The sequence below is a fragment of the Chlorocebus sabaeus genome, chromosome 20 (assembly GCF_047675955.1).
Source record: "Chlorocebus sabaeus isolate Y175 chromosome 20, mChlSab1.0.hap1, whole genome shotgun sequence".
Taxonomy (NCBI): Eukaryota; Metazoa; Chordata; class Mammalia; order Primates; family Cercopithecidae; genus Chlorocebus; species Chlorocebus sabaeus.
In genome coordinates this window covers 116,715,921-116,741,403 of record NC_132923.1, presented here as the reverse complement: position 1 = coordinate 116,741,403, position 25,483 = coordinate 116,715,921, and the positions used below count along the sequence as shown (strand labels likewise).

The window sequence follows — 25,483 nt, the reverse complement described above, 5'->3', positions numbered from 1 at the left end:
GAAAAGGAAGAAGTGAGGGAGGAAGGGAAGAGGGGAAGGAAGAGTTTAAACCTAGGGAGATTGAACCAGTAGAAGGAGATAGTCTCTAGGGTCTGCTACAAGCCAATAGCTTCAGATGCTGTTTGTGGGAAGGAAAGCTTCATGTCAGTCAATATTTACTCAAGGGGAGTCTTGGCCTCTGTGCTGTTCCTCATGCTGCTTTGTTATGAGCCACCTTTAGCCTTCATTTTAAAACACTCAAAATCAAACACACTGCTGGCCCCAGGGCTCCTGCAAACATATGGAGTTGAGATCCCCATGGACACAGGAGAAACATTTTAAATGTAGATTAATACTTTAATATGAGCCCAGCTCCAGCACAGTAATCCTTCGTGCCACGTAGCCAGACCTCAGGGGAAGCTGTGATTGGTTTGGTGGGATCACCCAGTCATCTCTGTACACAGAGTCTGCACGACTGTGCCCTGCACTGCCTGACGGTTAAAACAGGATGGAGCTGAGCCAAACTTTGTTTCTCAGCCTCTGCCCTAGATTCTTCTGGGTGCCTCCCTGGCCACGCCCATGGAAGAGGGGATAAAGGCAAAGTCTAAGTTCAGAGCTGACAGTCACGTGCCGCAGTGTCCTGGGATATTCACATACCCCAGCGAGGCTTGTTTGATCTGGTTTTTAAAGTTTCTCCCCAGAAAAACCAATATGATCCTCGAATTTTCTCTCTTTCTGCAACAGCAGAAGTTGCTGTCTGGATGGAAAGGCCTCATTCCTTTTTTAAAAAAATTTTTATTTTTATTTTAAGTTCCAGGGTACATGTGCAGGATGTGCAGGTTTGTTACCTAGGAAAACATGTGCCATGGTGGTTTGCTGCACCTAGCAACTCATCACCTAGGTATTAAGCCTGCATTAGCTATTTTTCATAATGCTCCCACTCCTCCCACTCCAGCCTCCAAGAGGCCCCAGTGTGTGTTTTTCCCCTCCCTGTGTCTATGTGTTCGCATTGTTCAGCTCCCACTTAGAAGTGAGAACATGCGATGTTTGGTTTTCTGTTCCTGCATTAGTTTGCTGAGGATAACGTCTTCCAGCTCCATCCATGCCCCTGCAAAGGACATGATGTTGTTCCTTCTTATGGCTGCATAGTATTCCATGGAGCATATGTACCACATTTTCTTTATCCAGACTATCATCGATGGGCATTTGGGTTCTTTGTCTTTGCTGTAGTGAATGGTGCTGCAATAAACATACACATGCATGTTTATTTGTAATAGAACGATTTACATTTTGAGGGGTATATACCCAGTAATGAGATGTGGGTCAAATGGTATTTCTGATTCTAGATCTTTGAGGAATTGCCACACTGTCTTCCACATGGTTGAACTAATTTACATTCCTACCAACAGTGTAAAAACGTTCCTATCTGTCAGAGTTCTAATATCCAGAATCTACAAGGAACTTAAACAAATTTACAAGAAAAAAAAAAACATTAAAAAGCGGGCAACAGACATGAATGGACACTTCCCAAAAGAAGCCATTCATGCGGCCAATAAACATATGAAAAAAGCTCAACATCACTGATCATTAGAGAAATGCAAATCAAAACTACTGTAAGATACCATCTCATGCCAGTCAAAATGGCGATTATGAAAAACTCGTTCCTTATTTTTGACCACACTGCCTCTTCCAGGAATGTTCCACCCAAATGGGGTATTCAGATGGTGATTCCTGTCTCTCCTCTGAGTATCAGCTTTCAGATTTCCTTAGAGAGGCCACCTCCATCTCTCTAGCTAAAGTCAACTCAGTGCAGTCCCTCTATTGTACACCAGGTTTGTCCTTCCAGGACTTGTCATTGTTAGAATGCTGTGGTATATACAGATTTGTTTGTTTGTGGAGCTCTTGCTCCTGCTTCACCCGTTCCCACTAGAATGTAAGCCTCTTGAAAGCAGGGACCTCTTCACTCTTGAATGTTGCTGTATCTTCAGGACCTCAACATGTTTTGTTCCTGCCCAATAATCACATTCCCATTTCTCAACCACCGTGTTAAGGGCTGAAGCGTGCCCATCCCCTCCCAAATTCATATCTTGAAGTCCCAACCTCCAGTACCTCATCGTATAGCTGTATCTGGAGATAAGGTCTTTAAGGAGGTAATTCAATTATAATGAGGTCATTAGGATGGGTCCTAATCCGATATGACAAGTATCCTTAAAAGAAGAGGAAATTCGGACATAGACAAGTACAGAGGGAAGACAGTTTGATGACACAGAAAAAAACATGGCCATCTACAAGCCAAGAGAGAGGTCTGAAATAGATCCTTCTCTCACAGTCCTTGGGAGGAGCTCACTCTGCTAACAGCTTGACCTTGGACTTCTAGCCTCCATGAACCATGAGAAAATCCATTTCTGTGGTTTGAACCACCCAATCTGTGGGACTTTGTTACAGCAGCTCTAGCAAACTCATATGCAATCACCACAAAGTGGACCAGGAACTTGCAAGAAAATACTCAATGGAATGTCCATTACATTATCCATGAACACGCTAGCAAGAAATAAGATGCCACTCTCAATCTGCATAATTTGAGGTGAGTTTAATAAAAGGACTACCTGGAAAGATGTGGGCAGGGTATGGGGCAACATAGGGAGGGTGCAGCACTGTGGGGCGAGCAACAGTGGGGAACCAGTACCACCCTCGGCTGCCAGGGAGAGGGAAGAGGACAGTTAGCAGGAAGCCGAAGAGAGAGAACATTTTGTGGAGAGAGAGTTGCCTGGATAAAAGCTGTGATCTTTGGAGACTAGCCAGCTTGCAGTGATGCTGCGGGGAAGGGGGCAGGGAAATAAATACCCACACCTGACTCTCTTCCCTCCCACGCCAGGCAAGGCTCACAAATGGCAGAACTCACTGGCGTGGTCCACACGGTCCAGTCTTCTGCGGCAGGAGCAGGGTGAAGAGGGATGGAGAGCGGGTCTGGAGGGCTATGTGGAAGATTTCAGCATGACACCTTCTTTCCCCCAACTGTTGTCAAAGCACGTCTCTTCCACTTGCTAACTCCTACAGAGAAATGAAGCAAATGAGCTTTCATCTTCACCTCCCGCAGGCTAGGAATGCCATTTCTAAACAATGCTCTCAGTATTGAATTCCACTGCAGATGGCCAAATGAGTCTATTTATTGAGTTTTACCAAAGCTTTATTGATACCATGTTGGAGAAGGATAGCACAATCTCAGTCCTGCCTCACCCGGGCTAGAGAAATTGCCTTCCCTAATTATTCTCAGGCAAGAATAATCTACAAGTTTGATGTAAATAAGATGCGTCAGAAGCTCCATTTATCAATGCCCAGGAAGACTCAGAAATAGAAAGAGTGGGTGGCTAACATTTGCTGAACACCTATTAAGTGTCAGACAGTTAACTGGCTTAATCCTGGCAAGAAATATGAAGTCAGCCCAGGCTTAATGGTGTGGGGTTGTAGCCCCAGCTACTTGTGAAGCTGAGGTGGAAGGATTCCTTGAGCCCAGAAGTTTGAGACCAGCCTGGGCAACACTGCGAGACCCCTGCCTCAAAAAAATAGTTATGAAGTGATATTATTATGCCAGCTTCACCAATGAGGACTCAGGCACAGCCAGCAAGTTAGCAGAGCTGGGATTTGTGCTCCGGGGCACCCCACTCTGGTGTCTTCCTCCTTCCCCATCCCAGATGCCTTTCAAGGAAATGAAATGGTTAAAAAAAAAACACTAACAAATAAGGTTAATAATAATAATAATAATGCCAGATACATATTGAGTATTTACCATCTGCCTAGGTACTCCGATTTACATAAGTTATCCCATTAAAGCCTCAAAACCACCCTAAAGAGGTTTATGCTATTTTATCTCCATTTTAAAGATGAGGACCTTGAGTCTCAGAGGAATTCAAAGACTTGTCCCAGGTAAGGCCTAGGCTCTCAATTCAAACCCCAGATAACCTGGCTTTAGAGCCCAACTTCTTCATAATAATTGGAACTACAAAGAATAGAACTACAATGAACAAGAATATAGGACATGGGTGAAGAAGGGAGAACCCATGTGAGCAGAAAACCCAACAAGCACAGGGTATGCTTGCTGCTTTGCACTGAGTCAGCAAAGGGAGGTGAGAATATGGCAAAAAGTGCTCAGGAAACCTTACAGAAAGAACCTGCTCTCTTGGTGTTTGGGAAGAATACGGGAGACTAACGGGTTTCTCAACCCCAGCACTACTGATATTTTGGGCTAATTTTTTTTCTTTTCTTTTTTTTTCTTCTTTTTTTTTTTTTTTTCTTTGACGGAGTCTTGCTCTGTTGTCCAGGCTGGTGTGCAATGGCACAATCTCAGCTCACTGCGACCTCCGCCTCCCAGGTTCAAGTAATTCTCCTGCCTCAGTCTCCCAAGTAGCTGGGATTACAGGCGTGTGACACCACATCCAGCTCATTTTCGTATTTGGAGTAGAGATGGGGTTTCACCATGTTGGCCAGGCTGGTCTGGAACTCCTGACCTTAGGTGATCTGGCTGCCTCAGCTTCCCAAAGTGCTGGAATTACAGGTCTGGTTAATTTTTATTGGGATAATAAAATAATTATTGGGGGGATAATTTTTATTGGATAATTTTTATGGGGGGATAATTTTTATTGGGCAGGGGTGCGGTGGTCCTGCACACTGCAGGGTGTTGAGGAGCATCCCTGGCCTCTCCTTTCTTAGATATCAGTAGCATCTCACCTGCCCTTTTGTGACAATCAAAGATGTCCCTAGGCTCTTTTTTGGTTGAAAACCACCGCTGTAGCTCACGATGAGGGTGAAGGGTAGGAGGGAAGCTCAAAGTAGAAGCTCTTCATCTTGCAGAGCCAGAAGTAAAACCTCCAGATGGAAGGGCTGACCTCCAGAAAGAAGGCAGAACCCAGGACCAGGAAAGCCACCAGGAAGATTTCGTCGTTTGATGAAAGGACCATGGACTTCAGCACTGGACGGGCAAGACTCAAATCTAAATATGTCACTTATTGCTCTGCAGTGGGGTGGAGGGTGGCAAATTGCTTCACCTCGCAGAGTTCCGGTTTCCCAGGCTTTCAAAAGGACATAAAAATATCTACCACACAGGGTTGTTGTGGGCATCAGCTGATGTATCAGTGTTCTCGCAGATGATTGGTTGTCATTTCTCCTCCTCCCTCGTTTCTAAGACCAGCAAAGCCAAGTTCTGCAGTGGGACTGTGTGACTGCTCTCCATCTTCCTGCGTACATTTCACTCAGATGAAGTCCTTTCTCGCCCTCTAAACAGCTGGCCGCGGATGAGTCACCACCACAGGAGAGCCATATCCTAGAGAATGAAAGGGTAGGGGCATTGCAGGCAGAAAAAACCATCTTGTAGAAGGGCATGGAGATATAACAGAGAATGGAATATGTGGGAATGGTAAGTTGTCTGGAGCAAAGCATGCAGAATGTCTTAATCCCAAAAACTGAGGCTGAAAGATACATGGTAATCAGAGTTTGAAAGTTCTCACTGTTGTCTGGAGAACTCCTACTCATTTTCCAAGATCCATCACAAAGAAGGAAAAATAGAGGTAGTTATAGGTGGATGCAAAGCATTCAGAGTAGGGTGATCCCAACAGGGTGTTTGGGGGACCAGCTTTTGAAAGGTCAAGCCCTTGGTGGGTTTCCCTGGACATTCCTATCCCATTGTCATCCCTAGCAAACGTCATCTTCTTTCTGATAGCTATTCCAGCTCCCCCAGGTAATCTACTTAATCTGTGCTCTGTTGTACTGTAAAAGGTTGTTCCCATGACTGACTCCTCTGCAAGGCAGTATGCCCCATGGTGGAAGCGGGGGGCATATATATTAGTCATCTGTGTATTCTACTCACCTAGAACAGAGCCTAGATGATAGGTATTGCCAGTGACCTAGCCAATATCCATCCTTCCCATCTCTCTTTCCAATAGAATCCCAGGTGGGCAACATGCTTATTTAAAGGTATTTGTGTCCCAGACTCCCTTGAAGCTCAGATGCCATAGGACCCAGTTTGGGCCAGTGAGATGCAAGTTGGACTCTATAGGGTGCGCTTCTAGCAAAGCTGTTGTTTTCCTGTTGAAAGGTCAACCCCAGGGGGCTCTTTATCTTTGGCCCTCATTTCCAACCACCTTTACCCCATCTTCACACCTAGGACCTTAGACTCCACACATAGAGGTGGAACAGTCATCTTGAGACCACAAGGATGCAAGACACACTGGGGATAGCTGGGCAGGTGTCTGGAGGAATCCTGAGTCCTCAGAATCTCCTTGAGCAGCTGCAGTACTCTAGGTCTTTCTTCATCTGGATGGTTGTTAGATGCAAAAAACAATTTCCAGTTTGGTTAATGCACCGGATGGGCTTCTGCTTTGTGTAGCTAAATGCTGCAACTTGGCACATAGCAAATGCTTAGGAAATTTTGATGACCCAGTTGAATGGCGAGCTCTCCCTCTGTGCGGCTTAGGCCACTCAGTCTCCAGTGGCCCAATAAAGAGCCATAAGGGATCTGCAACTTTGATGGACTCCTTCTTGGATTAAAATTTTTCAGGTATTCTCTCTTTTTCTCCCCCCAAGACAGAGTTCCACTCTTGTTGCCCAGGCTGGAGTGCAATGACGCGGTCTTGGCTCACTGCAACCTCCACCTCCTGGGTTCAAGTGATTCTCCTGCCTCAGACTCCCAAGTAGCTGGGACTACAGGCATGTGCTGCCACATCTGGCTAATATTTGTATTTTTGGTGGAAATGGGGTTTCATCATGTTGGCCAGGGTGGTCTTGAACTGCTGACCTCAGGTGATCTGCCCACCTCAGCCTCCCAAAGTGCTGGGATTATAAGCATGAGCCACTGCGTCCAGTATCTCTCTATCCTCAATATAGCAAGGACTCCAAGGCTTTCTCCTTCTGGGAACCCTTCTTTCTTAGAATAGGCTAATTTTGGAGACCATTTCTAACTAGTTGATATACATTTTGGGGAAATCTGTGAAACTGTGGCGTGGGTAGAAGCATTGACTTTGGAATTGGTTGGACCATTTGCCTTTTCTTTCTTTCAACAAATACATATTGATGGGCTGGAGGTGTGTGGGCAAAAACAGTCCGCCTTAAGGAACTTACAGTCTAGTGGAAGAGCAGAGCTGCACTGATGAGTGACTGATTATAAAGGGAGATAAGTAACACATACAGAATGCCAGAGTGTACAGAAGGACTCTTCTGGTGTTCAGAGAAGGCTTCCTGGAGGAGGTGGCACTTAGACTGACATCAGCAAGTGACCTGGATTCAAATCTCCATCTGTCACTTACTAGTTGATATACTCTGGGCAATCATTTAACCTCTCTAGGCTTCTGTTTCCACAATCGAAACATCAGATTTCCCATATTTCCCTCTTGTATTTGTGAAGCTTAAATGAGACAATGTTCATGGTGCCTGGCCCACAGGAAGCACTTCTTAGACTGTCGGTCACTCTTACGTTTTTTGTTTCAGACCAAGTTCCTGGCTTCTCCGGCCTGGGGTTGGTGTCCTCAACACCAGTGCTCAGGGTGGCTCAGACATTGTTGATCTCTGCCAGTTCAAACCTGTGTAGATGGGCTCAGAAGATCATATGCTGAGGAGGATGAGAACAAAGGCTTCGGGCAACAGTAAAAGATCATTAAGTCCCCGGAGCCGACCCCAGGAAAGTCTCCATCTCCTCTGCCTTTCCCCTTCCTTGGGGTCCCTCAATTACCCCAAGACTTCACTGGAGTCAACCTAGTCAAAGGGATGGCTGGGGTAGGGAGACAGTGGGGATCACTCCTGGGATATCCCAGGGAGATCCAAAGATACTGGGCTCTGAGGGGACTGCAAAGAGCAAAATGAGCTCCTTAAACTCAGGCTGTCTCTTCCCCAGTTCTCCCACCAGGGGGGCTGCAGGGCAGGCCCACGCTCGAGGGAAATCCACTTCCCTTCTTTGACCCCCAATTCCCTCATCTGTAAAATAGGTAATTGGACTAAATTAGTGGTTCTTAAACCTTGCTGCACATTAGAATCATCTGGGGGAAGTTAATCCCCCACAAATACCCAGCTGCTACCCCCAAACCAACTAAATCGCAACCTCTGGGGTGCAACCTGAGCATCAGTACTGTGACTCCCTAGATGGTTCCATGTGCAGCCAGTGTTGAGAACTGGTGGCTCTCAACGTCTTTCCAGCTGTGAGAATAGATCTGCTTCCTAGCTGTGTGAACTCAGAGAAATGACTTTAAAACTCCATCCCGCCACTCGCTCATCAGCAAAGGAAGAGTAAAAATGATATGTCCCTCATCGAGATATCATGAGGATTAAAAGGATGGATTTCTATAGAGTGCTGATAAGAGAGACTGGGCACCATGGAAGGGCTCCAGCACGGCAGTTGGAGGTTGCTGTTGCTGCCCTTGTTATAGCTCTTATTGTGATCATGGAGAAGAAGGAGGAAAGAGAAGAGATGGAGGTTGGGGGAGAAAGAAGAAGAAACTCTGTGTTAGGCCCTGAACTCTGTCCCTCTCCCCACCGTGGCCATGACCTTCGCCTCAGTTACAGCAGTAGAAGTAGGACAAATTCTACTCTCACATACTGAAGAACCCAGGGGCAGGTGTGCACTAGCTTTTGGGAGTGCCCCATTAGTAGAAGAGTGAGTAAACCCACTCTACTTAGTGGGGCCTTAGTGTTGCACTGCCCAGCATCTTTGGGGAGCTACTGGAAGGAGTCTTAGACATTACCTAGTTCTAACTTCTTCTCTTTTAAGCAATGAAGACTGAGTCACAGAGAGGTTAAGTAATTCACTCAAGGACACACAGCCTTGCACCAAGCCAAGTCTCAAGTCTAGGTTTTTAAACAAAAAACAACAACAACAACAAAACCTTCAGTCTCAAAGTCATTAAAAAAATAATAACACTCTGCAGCCTCCTCTCAAAGGACAAAATCCGTCAGCATTAATCAGTCTTTTTTACTTTGGCAGGGATGCCTTATCTCTTCCTTCTAAGCAGACACAGTGCCTGCAGCCGAAAGAGCAATTGTGATAATTAATAATAATATTCTGCACTTGGAATTTTCCCCTGGCAGCAGCTGCTCTAAAAGCATCTCTTCATTCAGCCACACATATCAGCCAAACGACCAGTCCACAGGAGCTCCTGGAGCTTCTGCTGCTGGCTCCACAGCCCTGCCTGGGGTCCTGGGAGGAACCCAGCCACATGGGAAATGCTTCCAGCACTCAAAGAGCTTGTTTGGGGGGCCGTGCAAAAGTAAACCAGACTAGAGGATATCACTGAGAAAGGCACCTGGCCTCTGCAACATCACTTTCTTCGGCACAGTAATAAAAGCTGGATATTATAGGAGCTTCCATTTGATTTATCATCCCATTTCCTTCCTCTGGAACCATGCCCGAAGTTCATTGGCCAAGAATAACTAACATCCATTCGGGAATAATGCCCGAAGGCATCTACTCCAGAAGGAGGGTTAAATGAGTTAAAACATGCACAGCACTTAGAACAAGGCCATGCATGTGGTGAGCACCCCATAAATGCTAGCCTTTGTTGTTAACTGCATGCCTTGGTGTCTGCATCAGCAAGGATCCCACTCAGAAACAGAAGGAGTGCCCAAAAGGTTTACCGGGAAGACAGCATAATAAAGAGACTATTTTTGAGGTGTGGGCAGGGTTAATGGAAGACATAAGGGATAGTGAATAGCTTTCTGGTAATAGCAGAAAACTGTCACCATTAAAGGACAAGACCTTAAGGCACAAGGGGAAGGACTAGCTGCTGGTGAGAGCTGGAGCCACAGAAGAGGGAACTCCACAGGGGCTGTGGCCACTGCAAGACCCACCATAGCCAGGCAGGTAGGAGTGGGAAGGATAAAGGCTCCAATCTCTCTTTCTTCCTTCCTTCCAATCTCCTCTTGGTACCTCCTACTGGAAGCCAAAGCCAAGCACAGATGATAGATGGGATTTGCAGTGGCCAGCCTCTGGGGACCCAGAGCAAATCAGAGAACAGCAGATGATGAATCTAGCACAGGGTAGTAAAGGTAGGGAGGGGCAAACAGTGATTAACCAAAGTTAAGCACAACCAATAATTCAACATGGCGGCGATGCTTTGGTGTGACGATGCTTTCATGCCATTGGCCCTGGAACGTTGTAGCTGCATTCTTACATGTCCTCCACACTCAGTTCTTTCTTAAACATTTAAAATTTTTCTGGAGAATGTAGTATACCTGTTCTTTGTTCTAGAATTCTGGCTGTGGCCTTGGGCCAAACGCTTAAAAGCTTTGTAAAACTAGACCCTAGGAAATAGGCATGAAACTGTGGGAAAAGGTTCACTCACATCTAAGCAGCCAAGGAGAGCGCCCTGATAGCAAGGCAGGTTCACACCCTCACTACCTGGAACTCCTCTCACAACTCTAATCTCTCCTCTCCAGGAAGGGAGCCTCTGTGCTGGGCGTACTTCCCACTTGCTCAGCAACATAGAGGTTTCTTTCCCTTGGGCTCTGGAGTTGGACAACCTGTGTCTGGCTCTCAGCTGTCCACACTCAGAGGCTCTGTGCATTTTGGCGAGTCACTCAGACTCATCTGAAAATGGGGATAATAATTGTCCTAACCTCACAGGGGCATTGTGAAAACTCCATGAGACCATGTGCGTAAAGCACTCAGCATAATGTCTGGCACATAAGCAGATGCTCCATAAATGTTGGCTCTCATTACACCCCACTGACAGCTCCTTGAGGTCAGAGTTCATGACTTTTCAACTCTGGACCTCAGTATGAAGGACAGTGCTTGACACATACCTAGTAATAATTGTTGTATAAAATAGGACAATCATTCCTATTTTCCCAGTGAGGAACCTGAGGCTCATGGAAGTTGTTTGCGTTGCTCAAGGCCACAGAATTATTAGAACCAGAGCTAAGATTTAAACCCATGTGGGTCTGATTCCAAAGCTACTTCTTCTATATGACTGTTTCTCAAATTCTAGCAGGCATCAGAGTCACCTAGGGGGCTTGTTAAAACGTCATCCATGTTTCTTATTCAGCAGATCTGGAGTCCCAAGTGTCTGTATTTCTAACAGGTCTCCAGGTGACATGGATGGAGCTGGTCTGGGGACAACACTTTGAGAACTGCTGGTCTATACTCTCAGCCTCCCAATCAGTGTCCATCTCCTCTGTGAACCCTCCTCAGACTTCTTCAGTCTCCCGCCAAACATCTGCACCATCCAGTTCCAGCCCAAGCCCATAATCCTATCTCACCTTCCAGGCAGGGTCCTAAAACTTGTCTGAGCTTTCCCACAGGACTGGCAGCTCCTAGTGGTCAAGAGCCCTGCAGAGCATTGCCCTCCACCCCATTAGAGACCACCTGTCATCTTTCCTTCACTTCTCCACCCTCCCCCTGGGGCAATCTTGCTGTAGCCACTTCCATGCCTATCTGTATTCACACAAACACATACACACATGCAGCTTTTCCCTTTTTTTAAAACAAAAATAAGTTTATGCTATATAATTTCTCTATCGCTTTCTTCCTTATTTCCTTCCCTCCTTATTTCTTCCTTTCCCTTCTTTCCTTCCTTCCTTCCTTCCTTCCTGTTTTATCCTTCTGGAAGAAAAGTTCTTCCCCATTCTTTTTTTTTCTTTTTTTTTTTTGAGCTGGAGTCTCACTCTGTTGCCCAGGCTGGAGTGTAGTGGTGTGATCTTGGCTCACTGCAGCCTCCGCCTCCTCGGTTCAAGCAATTCTCCTGCCTCAGCCTCCTGAGTAGCTGAGACTACAGGCCCGCACCACCATGCCTGGCTAGTTTTTGTATTTTTCGTATAGATGAGGTTTCACCATGTTGGCCAGGCTGGTCTCGAACTCCTGACGGCAAGTGATCCGCCCGCCTCAGGCTTCCAAAGTGCTGGGATTACAGGCGTGAACCACCATGCCCAGCCTCTTCCCCACTCTTGACAAGTCCTCCAGGAGCAGAGCTATCACGACTCTGCTGACTGTCTCACCCCCCCACGTACCCTCCCCTCTGCGTGACCTATCTCATTGGTGAGTCTGGGCTAAGGAACTGAGTGGCAGTAGCCCAGCCCCTTCCTCCCCACTGTCTCCTGGGTATGAGCTGCCCACGGGGAGCTAGGTTCTGCTTGGCTCTTCCAGTCCCTGCCACGGCCCAATGCTGCCTACACCCAGGTGGGCGAGTCTGCCTATTCTGAGTACAACATAAGGCAACCCACTTCCCCACAGAGCACTATCTCTCCCAGAGCAGCTTTATCTTTAGTAAAGGTGATGTTTGGGGCTCCATCTGCCTTTCTCTGGTGCTTATTTCTCAGTTGGTTCAGAATGTGGGTGGGGAAAGAGGGTTATTGTTTATCAGCATTTACGATCTATCACATACCTAAAGACCTGGCTCATTTTAAGCCACTGATTCTGTTGGGATGCTTTTGGTGGCACATAACAGACGGTCCAACTAAAAGTAGCTTGGACAATAAGGAGGCCGTTCTCTCACATGGTAAAAATTCTGTGGGCAGATCTCTCCACCCACCTCCTGATCTTGGACTCATTTCCTTCCTCAACTCCTGGCCCAGCTCTGGGTCAACTTTCCCATCACTGTGCCCACTGTAACGGGAGAAAGGGGACAGGAGAAGGCACACCACCGGGGCCCAACGTCTGCTGTGCTACTTCTATCTGTGGGTCCTTGGCCAAGTGATCAAATGCTCTGACCCTCGATTCCAACCTCTGTGACATGAAAATAACAAGACCTTCCTGCTAAGAGTGCGGTAAAGATGAAATTAAATCATCAAGAGTGCCTAGCATAGTCCTTGACACATAGCAGGACTCAGTATCCGGTAGTTCATGCCCCATTTCCCCTCCTATGACCTTCTCAGTGAAGAAGAAAAACTTAAATTGTCCACTTTAGTGCTTAGAAATGTTTTGATTTATGCCTTAGCTGTGTGTCTGTGTTGCTCTTTGTAAGTGGGAAGCCACCCTCATGTACCTGTGCTTTCAACCAGGTCCCAGCCAGTAGGGAATGAGCTTCTCCCATTAGCCACTCCCTGACCTACTTCCCTTTGAGACAAGAGGTATTCTTGGGGCTAAAAGTGCAGCTCCTAAGACACAAAACAGCTTTTCTCCCTTGAGGTCATCTGCCAATACAAACACAACAGGCACCCAACAGACACCCCATATGAGTCCGCTAGGGGTGCTGTAACAAAATACCACAAACTGAGTGGTTTAAACAACAGGCATTTGTTGTCTCACAGTTCTGGAGGCGGAAGTCCAAGATCAGGGTGTTGGCGGGGCCATGCTCCCTCCGTAGGCACCGGGAAAGGATCCGTTCCACGCCACTCCCCCTGGAACACATGGTAGCTCCTTAGCACATGGCAGCATCACACCAGTGTGCACATGGCATTCTTCCTGAGCGTGCATCCTTGTGTCTAAATCTCTCCTTTTCATAAGGATACCCACCATATTGGATTAGGGGCCCACCCTGCTCCAGCGTGACCTCATTTTAACTGAATACATCTGCAGTGATCCTATGTCCAAACAAGGTCATATTCTGCGGTGCCCAGGGTTAGGACTTAGACATGGGAATTTGGGGACACATTCCAACCCATTACATACATACCCCATGCTTACATACCCCATGCTGAGTCATAGTATCTCTCAAACACGTCCCCCCTTCCCTCTCTCTGTTCTTGCTCTTGGGTTCCCTTGACCCGAGATGTCCTTTCCCTTCCATCTCTGTCAACATTCTACCCATCCTTTAAGGCCTACTCAAACACCGCCTCCTCCATGCAGTCTTCCTTCATCCTCTGCTCAGAAACAATCTCTCCCTTCTTCGTCTTCTCTGACATTCTCTTTGTGCCCTCATTATAGTGCTGTTCTGAAGTTAGCCCCACACTTGATTCAGTTGTGCGATGGTGTGTCCAGGGGCAGAGCCCAGATCAGCCACCTTGCAGCTGTGTGGTCTGGGACCTCCTTACTCAAGTGTGGCTCATGGCCAGCAGCATCCACACTGCCTGATTAGAAGTGCAGAATCTCAGGCCCCACCACAGCCCCACTGAAGCTGAACAATCTAGAGTTTATCAAGGTCTTCAGGTATTTCACAGGCACACTCCAATGTGAGAGGCACTGGTCTAGCACAAGTTACTTATTTGAGCCTCAGTCTTCTGACCTGTAAAGTGGGGATAGTGATAGTACCTGCCTCAAAGAATTGTTAGAGGAATAATTGAGAAAATGTGTGTACAGTACTTAACACAGCGCCTGCAGCAGTGTAAGTAACTACTAAACAATGGCAGTTATTATTAGTATTAATATACATTCTTAAAGAACAAAGATCAAGATTAAATAAAGGAATGCAAATAAAGCTTTCAGAATAACCTTGCTAAGCCCTCAACAGGGGAGAGCTGTTGTTCATCTTAATGACTGACTCCTGTTTTTCCTACCCACCCCACCTCAGGCTGGTGCCTTGCTAAAGTGTTTATTGAGAGGAAGGCAGTGGCCGAGTTAACAGGCTCAGATGGAGAGGGAGCCCTGGGCCTCATCAGTGCTAACTGCATTCTCTGGCCAACGCCAAGGCCCTCCTCCCAGTCAGCTGCCCCTTGCCCCAGTTCCACTCCCAGCCAAGAGCCCTGGACACACATACACAGGAATTTCCTGTCTTCATTCACCTCCCACAGTGCTCACAGCAGAAAGAGAGAGAGAGAACATGCTGGAATTGTCACTGAGGGTGTAGAGAGGTTGTGGGATGTGATTTTGGAACATGAGACACTGAATTTCTGCCGGGAAGGGAAGGGACCGGCATGTCAGGGCCACCCACTCTGTGCTGGGATCCTCTTGGACCTTTGCAAGTTCCTTGTCTCATTTTCTCCTCACTACAAAGTCCCTAAGAAGCCATTATTTGTCTTCTCATTTTGTAGATGAGGAAACTGAGGCACATAGAGATTGAAGAGCTTATATGAGCTCACCAGGCTGGTCAGTGACAGAGTTGGGATTCCAATCTATGCCTCTCTGATCCTAAGCCCGCTACCCTGAGACAGATAGGAAGAAAGGGGAAATGGGAAGATCTTCAAAACCCCTACTGCCCAGTTCTGTTCAGAGCAGAATAAAGACTAGCATGGAGAAGAGGGCTGCCACACAGGTGAGGACCACAGAGGAGCCTTCTGGAGCAATCTAGAAGGAGGGTATGTTTGAGCTGGGGGGAATCTCTTTTTTTATTTTTTTTTTGAGATGGAGTCTTGCTTTGTCACATAGACTGGAGTGCAGTGGTGTAATCTCGGCTCATTGCAACTTCCACCTCCCAAGTTCAAGCAATTCTCCTGCCTCAGCCTCCCAAATAGCTGGGACTACAGATATGCACCACTGTGCCCCACTAATTTTTGTATTTTTTAGTAGAGATGGGGTTTCACCATGTTGGCCAGACTGTGTCTCCAACTCCTGACCTCAGGTGATCCGCCCACCTCAGCCTCCCAAAGTGCTGGGGTTACAGTCATGAGCCACCGCATGTGTCCTCAAGCTGGGAGGAATCTTGGTGAGCATCCCATTCAGCCTTCCCGTGGCCACTGCTCCCACAGACAGACAAACGGAGGCCTGGGGATTTCAGTGGGCCTTGTATGAGCAATGTAAGAAGGTGCACATTTACTGAGTCCTGCACTAGGTGCTGTCTCATCCCCTCCTTTGGAGGCTGCATGAGCTCACCAGCCCATGACAATCCCTATCAGCTGCCATTCCAAATCTTTTTGGGAATTAGGTGGGGAACACATGTTTCAAAAACTCTTATCACTCCCATTTTACAGACGAAGAAACGAGACTCAGAGCAGCGAGGTGACTTTCGCAGGGCCAGGATCAAAACCCAGCCCTGCCTGATCCTGAAGCCTGAGGTTCCTGCCACTGCCCCACTTAAGAGAAGGAATCTCAGAGAAAGAACCCAGATGGAGGCTGCCCTCTTCTGCCCCCTGTAACCACTTGTCCTAGGGGGTGGGGAACCACAGTTCCTTTTCCCAAAGCACAGCAGGCACAACCCTACGATATTAGGAGGTGGACAGAAGTCCAGTCTAGAGGTCTCTGCTCGGTGGGAGCCTCTGACACCTACTCACCATTGCCAGAGGTGGAATATTCCAGACGTGTTCAACTCTGACCCCAGGGACCTCTGATTCAGCCAGGCCTTGCTTTCCACTGTTCCTGTCCGCTCTCTCCAGTCACGTTTGTCTCCCCAATACTCACCTCTGTAAGCGCCCTATTTATAAATGCATTCCTTTGATTGCCACATCCTTTTTCCTCCTATACTTTTATTTACTTAATATTTTTTGTTAAAGTGACTAACTTTTATAATCTGACCTCTTCCTGAAAAATAGCCACAAAATTGCAGCCGTAGTATGCTCATCATTCATGCTGAAATCCATAGAAATAAACATGCAACTGTTAGAATAAAATTTGTTTCTACCAAGTAAAAGTATCTGAAGTTGCACCAGAAATAAGAGTACCAAATTCCAGAAAACTCTGGCCTATAGAAACTGAACTAATCTCCAAAACCACTTTTGCATGGCAGTGTTATCCTTACCCTCAATTTGACAAAAAGGAAATTGAACATCATAATGACTTGCCACCCAAGGTCACATAGCCAGTGAGTCGGGGAACCCAGGTTCCCTGATTACTGGTGCCCCACTCTCCCTACTGATCTGAAAAATAGAGCTACCTCTGCTTCTCCCTCACCAACTCTTCCCTGAGTCTCTGGCAGTGGCTTCTGGGCCACTCTGCCAAGGCTGCCATCCAAAGAGCTATCCAGTAGCCTTCCTTTTGCTTGAAGTTCCTGTTTACTTGCAACCTTTGGCGCTATCATATTCAGTCTGTGAACCCTCCCCCTGCAGCCTTTGAGGCAATCGGGAAGGGACAATCAAGATTCTGCAAGGGAGGAAGCTATGCAATGCCTCCAAGTTGTCTAAAAGGGGGACATTCTAACTCCCCCTCCCCAAAGGAGAGCTTGAAGAGAGGTCTTCCGTGAGTCTAAGCTTCTTCATGCTACGAAGGCCAGCAAAGACATGCAAGATTTCTGCAGCCAAGGTCAATGTTACAGATCGTTGATTGCATAGACAGAAATCCACAAGTAAGAAATTCATTGGGAAGATGAGGGAAAGCTTTCAGATTAAAGGAAAACTGAAACAAACACACAAGCCAGATCTCAGAAAGAGGAAACCAAAAATCCAGGTAGCAGGAGCAAAAGGGCATCTGCCAGGGCCCTGTGGGTGAATTTTGTTCACACAGTCACTGTCCCTGTGTGACTCCCTTTATTTAAACTCCAGAGCAATCTCGGGTTCTGAGTCCACCTCTTTGGTGGGCATTGGAAAGGATACCTTGATTGACAGCCCCACCAATCCCGTTCATGGCAGAGAAGGGAGTGCTTATACCAGGAGCATCAGGGCTGTCTGATCATAATGAGGAGGGATGGGTACTGACATCCAAGGTAACTGCCAACCTTTAGAAGATGCCAGGGGGTCCATTATTTTCACAGTCAAGGCAATTCTAGGTCCTTATCAGAGCTGTGAAATGACGTGGGTTTCAGTGCAGATATTCTCAGATAACCAGCTAGACTAAAGGAGGGTGAGAAGAAGTTCTCCTGAGGATGTCTTGGCCTACAAGTGGTTCTGCCTCCAGATAACTGTCAAGTCCCTTGGTGGTGACCAGAGGTCTAGGGAGAATTTGGCAGGTTCCTACTCACTCATTCTCGAAGGCTCTGTGATGCCTGCTTCCAAAGATGGGCACACAATCTTTCCCATCCCACATGCCCTTTTGCAAATGTGACTTTGCTACTCCTCCTACCAAGAGATGAAATCTATTCTCCCCACCTTCTTGAATCTGGACCAGCTCTAAGAGTTACTTTGACAAATAAAATATAGTGGATGTGATGCTCTGTGACTTACCCATTTAAGTCTTAAGTGGTCTTTTAGCTTTTGGTTTTGCATTTGGTACCTTGCACTTAGGAAATCTACCTGTTGTGGACTGAATTATTACTGCCTTCCCACCCCCCGCCACCCCCTAAAATTCATATGTTGAAGACTTAATTCCCAATGTGACATTATTTGGAGATAGAATGCAGATGGAGGCCACCCTCTTCTGCCCCCTGTAACCACAGCACAGCTTGAGTTAAGGTTAAATGAGGTCATAAGGGTAGGGCCCTAATCCAATAGGACTGGTGTCTTTACAAAGAGAGGAAGAGATACCAGGAGTATGTGTTCACAGTGGAAGGGCCATGTGAGGACAGTGAGAAGGTGGCCATCTGAAAGCTAGAAAGAGAGGCTTCATCAGAAACAAACTCTGCCAGCACCTGGATCTTGGACTTCCAGTCCTGCGAGTGGTGAGAAAATAAATTTGTGTTTTAAGCCACCCAGATTGTGATATCCTGTTATGGTAGCCCAAGCAGGCTAACACACCTCCAATTTTTAATGGGTGGAATCCCTCAAGGATTAATCCTGGCCCCTTTCGTCATCCCACACTTTAGTACTGGTATATCCACCCCAGAACTTAAATGCCACCTATATGTTGGTAACTGTAAAATATAGCTTAAATGTGGCCACTTCTCTCCAGCCCTGTTGCCATCACTTTAATTCAAGCCAACTTTATCTCTTACCTTGTGTATCCGTCAGCTAATGCTATGATAATGCTGCATAACAAATACCTCCCCCCACAACACACAAATCCCATTGACCTGCCACAACAAACATGTGTTATTCTTGCCAATAGATTTGTGGGTCATTTGGGAAAGTTCTCTGGGCTACAGATCAGATTCTGATCTTCTCTATAGGTCTCCTTATTCTCTGTGAACCAGCAGCTACCCAAGGCATGTCTTTCTCATGGCAGGTGGCAGATGCATAAAAGAGTGAGCCAAACTATGCAAATGCTTTTAAAGCCTCTTTTGCATTCCATCTACTAACATTCTAACATTTAACTAATGTTAAAGCAAGTCACATGCCTAAGCCTAAAGACTAGGGGGCAGAAAAGTATATTCCTCCCATGGAAAGAAAGCCATGACAAGGGGCAGGAAAGGAGGAAGAAACAAAGACAAATAATACAGTCTACCACACCTGGGTTGCTATAATAACCTCCATTATGGGCATCCCTCCCCAAACCACCAGAAGAGCCCTCTTTTAAGAGAAAAATTTGATTAAAACCTCTTGGTGGCTATCCATCCCTCATGGAAAAAATTCTAGATTCTTACTACTGCCTGCAAGGTTCTGCAAGGCCTGGACCCTGCCTTCTGCTGACACCATTCACCCCCTACTCACTCTACCCCAGTCACACTCGTCCTCTTTTAATTCCTTGAACTCACCTATCTTAGGAAAGTTCCTCTCCCTAGAAGTCCATCTCCATCTTTCCTCTCTGATATGTTTTGGCTGTGTCCCCATCCTAATGTTATCTTGAATTGTAGCTCCCGTAATCCCCATGTGTTGTGGGAGGAGGACCCAGTGGGAAGTAATTGAATCATGGGGGCAGGTTTTTCCTGGGCTGTTCCCATGATAGTGAATAAGTCTCACAAGATCTCATGGTTTCATAAAGGGCAGCTCCCCTGAACACTCTGTCTCTTGCATTAAACCTGTTTTTCTTTATAAATTACCCAGTCTCAGGTATGTCCTTATAGCAGTGTGAGAATGAACTAATACACTCTGCCTTCCTGGAAAACTTCTAGTGCTTCAAGTTTCTACTGAGTTGTCATTTCTTCAGGGAGGACTTGCTTGCCCCTCTCCCAACCTGATACCTTGTATCTTCCTCTTATACATTCTCCTTACTTCCTGTTGGGGCTGAATTGTGTCCCCCCAAATTCATATGTTGAAATCCTAACCCTCAGTACCTCAGAGTGTGACTGTATTTGGAAAGAGGGTTCTTAAAGAGATGATTAAATTAAAACAAGGTCATTAGGGTAGGCCCTAATCCAATATGGCTGGTGTCTCTAAAAGAAGAGGAGATTGGGACACAGACACACACAGAGGGAAGACCATGTGAAGACAAAAGGAGGAGGGAGCCATTTACAAGCCAAGGAGAAAGGTCTCAGAAGAAACCAATCCTGCTGACACCTTGATCTTGGACTTCCAGCCCCCAGGATTGTGAGAAAATAAATTTATTTTGTTTCAGCCACCCCATCTATGGTATTCCATTATGGCAGCCCAAGTAAACTTTTATACTGCTGATACACTTCTTCACTGCATAAATCACAAAGGTAATCACATGTTTATCATGTAATTTCTTTTACGTGCCTGTCTCTCCCACTAGGTGGTGCAACCATACAGAGACCTCATCTGATTTACCTACCATGGTGCTTGGCACATAGTAGGTGCTCAAAAAATTACTTGAATGAATGAATGAACAAATGAGGTTCATCTTAGTTGACAAAGCAATGGGAGAGGCTGGAGATGGACTTGGTACGGATCCACCCTGCAACTTCCCTTGAGGCATCCACCCTTTCCTCATTCCTCACAACCCTTGCAAAGCAAAGCTGTTCAACTGTGAGATTTGCAATTTGATTTACTCCCGAGTGACATCACAGCCATCACCATGGCAACACCCCACGATGCCTGTCTGCCAGACAAAGTCTCTCCCGTCAGCAAAGGGCAGGTGGACACCCAGGATGGAAAGGAGCCATTTGAGAGGCACAAGCATCAGCCTTCTCTGCCCTGCAGCCAGGGGCTGATGGAGCTGGTGTTGGTATACCAGGGTTGGGTGCCCCTGTGGGGTGGCAGCCTCAACATCCTTCCTTGCCATGGAAGAACTCTTTATCTCTAAGACAGGCTGGCTGCAGCCAAAAGCAAAATTACACCAGTGGGGGCCAAGTATAACACAGGCAACTCTGGCTGGCTTATCTGTGTAATCCTCCCTTCGGCCCTCAAAACACTTGAGCAGTAGACAAAGCTATTGTTTTCCTGTCTGACTATCTCTCTCTTTCCCTTCCTGATTTCTTACTTTCCCTCCTGCTGTCTTTCTGCCCTCTATTTCTCTTACCCTTTCTCACCACCATCTTCTCTCTGTTTTTGTCAACAGTAATCACAAACCTGATGTGTGTCAGACCTTGTCTTGGACAGACGTGGAGTATTAACCAGTGTCTAGGATGGGTCCTTCTCTTATGGAAAAAGGAGTAAAGCCCCACCCTTGCCTTTTGGGAGGAGGTCTTAGGTTGCAACTTGTGGGTGAGGGGCATTGAAGAGGAAAGATACATTGCTCGTATGATGAGTAAAACCTCAGAACACATTTCTTATAGCAACAGAATTATAAACAAGGGTTGGTCATAGTTAAAATACAACTAGTAACCCTGCAAGTATTTAGGGGTCAAATAAGATTTTATGGATCAGTCTGGAAATCCAACCAGCATCTTACTTAAGTGAAAGGATTCTGATTCTAAACTTTTGACACTATCTTACGTGCACTGAGAGCTGTATCTAGTGGTCTCCCATTTCCTCTCTCTGTACCTCTCAGGGCCACTCAGACTTCCTTCATCCCCAGAACCAAAGGGACCAGAAACTTAGAAGATGTCACAGTTTTATCTACTACTGACCCTGCAGGCAGGGCTGCCTGGTAGTGAAAAAATATGGTACATAACAGAGTCGAGACAGGCTTGTGTCGGACGGACACAGACTCCCACCCTGCACTGCACTGCCTGGCCACCTGATCTCCCTCAACGAGCCTCAGTTTTTCACCTGTAAAGTGGGGATAATGCATCCACATCTCAGGATCATTGCAAAGAGTGAGGACATCGCATATAAAAAACTGGCCCACAGAAGGCATGGAGTAAATGCCAGCTGTTACAGCAGCTTCTGAAGGAAGGCAGAGCCTGCCTAGCAGCTACCCCACTGGCAAACGTGTCAACAGGAAGAGTGAGAAGTGAGCAATGCCTCCTGAGCTGATGCCTACAGAGGAGCTGTGACAATCTGCCTCTAGAACAATCTCAGCAAGCTGCCTGGCACAGGGGAAATCCAACTATGACGACTTTGCCCAAACTCTGCAAGATGCTTTCTAATTGTTGGTGTTCACGAGGGACAAGCAACAGCTGAGCTCATTCCCTTCCTATCAATTTGCAACATCTTCCCCAGCCCTTACTGACAGTAGAGAAAAATAAGAACTTTCCGAGCACACATTTAGGCCACCAGTCTTCAGTGACTTACTGGGCCCTTCCAGAAATCAGATTTTCTAACTGGTCCCTGCATTGGCCCGAGTTGCTTTGGAGTGTGAGCACTGTCTCTTTGGGGAGACTGTGGGCTCCTTGAGGGCTCTGCCTTTTTGTTCTGTGTAGCCCCAGCACATAGTAGCAGAAGGCAAACAGTAGGTATTAATAAATAATGGATGGATGGATGGATGGATAAATGGGTGGATGAATGGGTGGGTGGGTGGATGGAAGGATGGATGGATGGATGGATAGATCAATGGGTGGGTGGGTGGGTGTATGGATGTGTGGGTGGATGGATCAATAAATGGATAGATGAATGGGTGGGTGGGTGGATGGATGGATGGGTGGATGGATGGACGGATAAATAGATAGATGAATGAGTGGGTGGGTGAGTGAATGGATTGGCAAATGGGTATGTGTGTGGGTGGGTGGATGGATGGATGGATGGATGGATGGATGGATGGATGGATGGTAGATGAATGGGTGGGTGGGTGGGTGGGTGAAAGCCTTGGTGGATGGGTGTGTGGATGGATGGATGGATGGATGGATGGATGGATGCATGGATGGGTGAATGGATGGATGGATGGGTGGATTGGATGGATAGGTGGATGAATGGATGGGTGGACTGATGAATGGATGGATGGATGGGTGGGCCGATGAATGGATGGATGGATGGGTGGATTGGATGGGTAGGTGGATGGGTGCGTGGGTGGGTGGGTGGATGGATGGATGGATGGATGGATGGATGGATGGATGGATAAATCAATGGGTGGGTGGGTGTATGGGTGTGTGTATGTATATATGAATGGATGGATGGATGGATGGGTGGATGGATGGATGGATGGATGGTAGACGAAAGGGTGGGTGGGTGGGTAAAAGCCTTGGTGGATGGGTGTGTGGATGGATGGATGGATGGATGGATGGATGGATGGACTGGATGGATATGTGGATGAATGGATGGGTGGGCCGATGAATGGATGGATGGATGGGTGGGCCGATGAATGGATGGATGGATGGGTGGATTGGATGGATAGGTGGATGAGTGCATGGGTGGGTGGGTGGATGGATGGATGGATAGATGGATGGATGGATGGGTAGATGAGTGAAGTACAATGACTGAAGTAAAAATTGCCTCCTTTCCATAGGGAAATCCAAAAGCATGGGAAGACAGTGGGCTAAGGGAGCAGGTGCTGGAACTCTGGGAAAAGCTGTGAGGACCACAAAAGTGGTTGGGCCCCTATTGGCCTGGAGACCCAGGACAAGTCATTTCTTGTACCCATACAAGACATATTTCATAGAGGTGGGGATGGTGGGCTTGGGTCCCAGTGCAGCCTTTTGCATTGTAGATGAGGGCTTGAGCCTCCATTTCCTCTCCATGGCAGAGGCATAATTATGACAACTCCCTTGTGAGGTTCTTGTAAAGTTTTTATTGAGATAATGCTAGCTAAGCAGTTCACAGAGTCTGACATTTATGCATACTCATGATATAGTCAGAATATATTCATGTAATTTATAACATACAAACATTTATAACATATAAACTATTAATATCATTGTCCAAGGCAGAGGAATCTCTAGAGGGGGCAGCTACAGAGAGAGGGAGAAGTTTGCCTTTATTTAGTTACATTGTTTTCTGATATTTTCCCTCCCCGGGTACAACAAACCCTGTAGGAGGCCCAGTGATACCCCTTGCCTTAGCTCAGGAAGAGGCAGCTGCCATGGTTTAAAGAACGTGGGTTTTTAGGGTAGATAGACCCCACATCTGCCACATACTTTGCTGCATGAGTTATTTCCCTTCTCTGAGCCTCAGTTTCCTCATTACAAAATTGTAAATAACAATATCTTCTTTATGTGATAATTGTTACTAGGATGAGATGAATTTATGTATTTTTAAGAACCTGGGCCAGGCGCAGTGGCTCGCGCCTGTAATCCCAGCACTTTGGGAGGCCAAGGCGGGCGGATCATGAGGTCAGGAGATCAAGACCATCCTGGCTAACATGGTGAAACACTATCTCTACTAAAAATACAAAAAAATTACCCAGGTGTGGTGGCAGGTGCCTGTAGTCCCAGCTACTCGGGAGGCTGAGGCAGGAGAATGGCGTGAACCTGGGAGGCGGAGGTTGCAGTGAGCGGAGATTGTGCCACTGCACTGAAACCTGGACAACAGAGCGAGACTCAGTCTCAAAAAAAAAAAAAAAAAAAAAAAAAAAACTTGGTCTGGGTAGATGATATTCCCATCAATTCTCTCCCTCCTCTAAAGAGGCGGGGTGGATATAAATTGGGATTTGGTCCAAGTACAGAAGAGAGATGGTCAACCAGGGGCAGAGCCATCAGGAAAAACTCTGCTCCCAGTCAGCTCTGAAAGGATGAGGCAGAGCATTCCGGGCAGAGAGCAGCACCTGGAAATAAACCCAATGTTCCAGAAGCTGCTGGGAGGAGGGGAAGAGGGGTAGAGGGAAGGAGAGGCAGGCGGGGAAGTTGCAACCTCAATGACAGAGCTCTGCCTTTCAGGCGGAGGGAAGGAAGACACAGAACAGCTTGTAATCATGGAAGACATGATCAGAGCTGGAGTTTTGAATGGGAAACTGCTGGCCACGTGCGAGGTGGCTAACAGATGGAAAATAACAGAGGCCATGCGTCCAGTGTGGAGGAGATGAGGGGGCTTGAGCCAAGGCAGTGGCAGTGAGGAAGGGAGACTGGGGAATGGACTTTTAAAAATGGATTTGAAAGAGAATCCGTTGAGCACTTTCCCCCCGACTCTGACCACTCCATATCCAGTCCGATCCCTCCCTCCAAAGCTTCACTCTGCAGCCAAGTGATCATTTCAAAGCAGATCTCATCACATCTCCCCTGCTTACCAGCTCTCTGAAGGCTTCTGAATTCCTTTGAGATAAAAGTCCATGTTCCTTAGCATGGTCTGAAGGCCCCACGGGGTCTGGTCTTCGGCCTGTCCCATGCTGCTCCTTGCTCTTGCTGCTCCAGCCCATGTGTTCCCCTTTGCACATGCTGTTCCCTCTCCTGGGAGACTCTTCCTTCTCCTCCTCCTCCTCTGGTTAACACTCACTTATTGAGATCTCAATTCAAGTAGATGTCCTGACCTCCCTGATTAGTTCAAATTCCCCTAGGGCAGGCAAGCACGCTGTAGCTCTCTTGATGGCATTTGTCATCCCAGTTGTTGTTGTTGTTGTTGTTGTTGTTGTTGTTGTACTAACCGATGGCTCCCTCCTTCACTAAAATGTAAGCTCCATGAGGGTCAGCACTGTGTGTTTCTTATCTCATTGTATCCCCAGGGCTTGGCATATAGATGTGCTCAATAAACATGGGTGAATGCTTGAGTGAAAGCACGAGCACGCACTGCATGCCAGGCACTGTGCTAGGCATGGTGGGAGGCATTTACA

The 25,483-nt window shown here is 46.9% G+C and overlaps 1 long non-coding RNA gene across 2 annotated transcripts; it reads right to left on the bottom strand.

Annotated features, from left to right (window-relative positions):
• Window positions 1–465: 465 nt before the first annotated feature.
• LOC140709277 (uncharacterized) lies at window positions 466–16,605 on the bottom strand. Of its 2 annotated transcripts, XR_012089765.1 has the most exons (4): window positions 16,036–16,605; window positions 13,199–13,290; window positions 2,882–3,030; window positions 466–1,218 (listed from the first exon to the last, which is right to left on the bottom strand). It is a non-coding gene; the product is annotated as an uncharacterized lncRNA (long non-coding RNA). The 2 variants fall into 2 exon arrangements; XR_012089766.1 differs by lacking the exons at window positions 13,199–13,290; window positions 16,036–16,605 and adding an exon at window positions 4,705–7,341.
• Window positions 16,606–25,483: the final 8,878 nt, after the last annotated feature.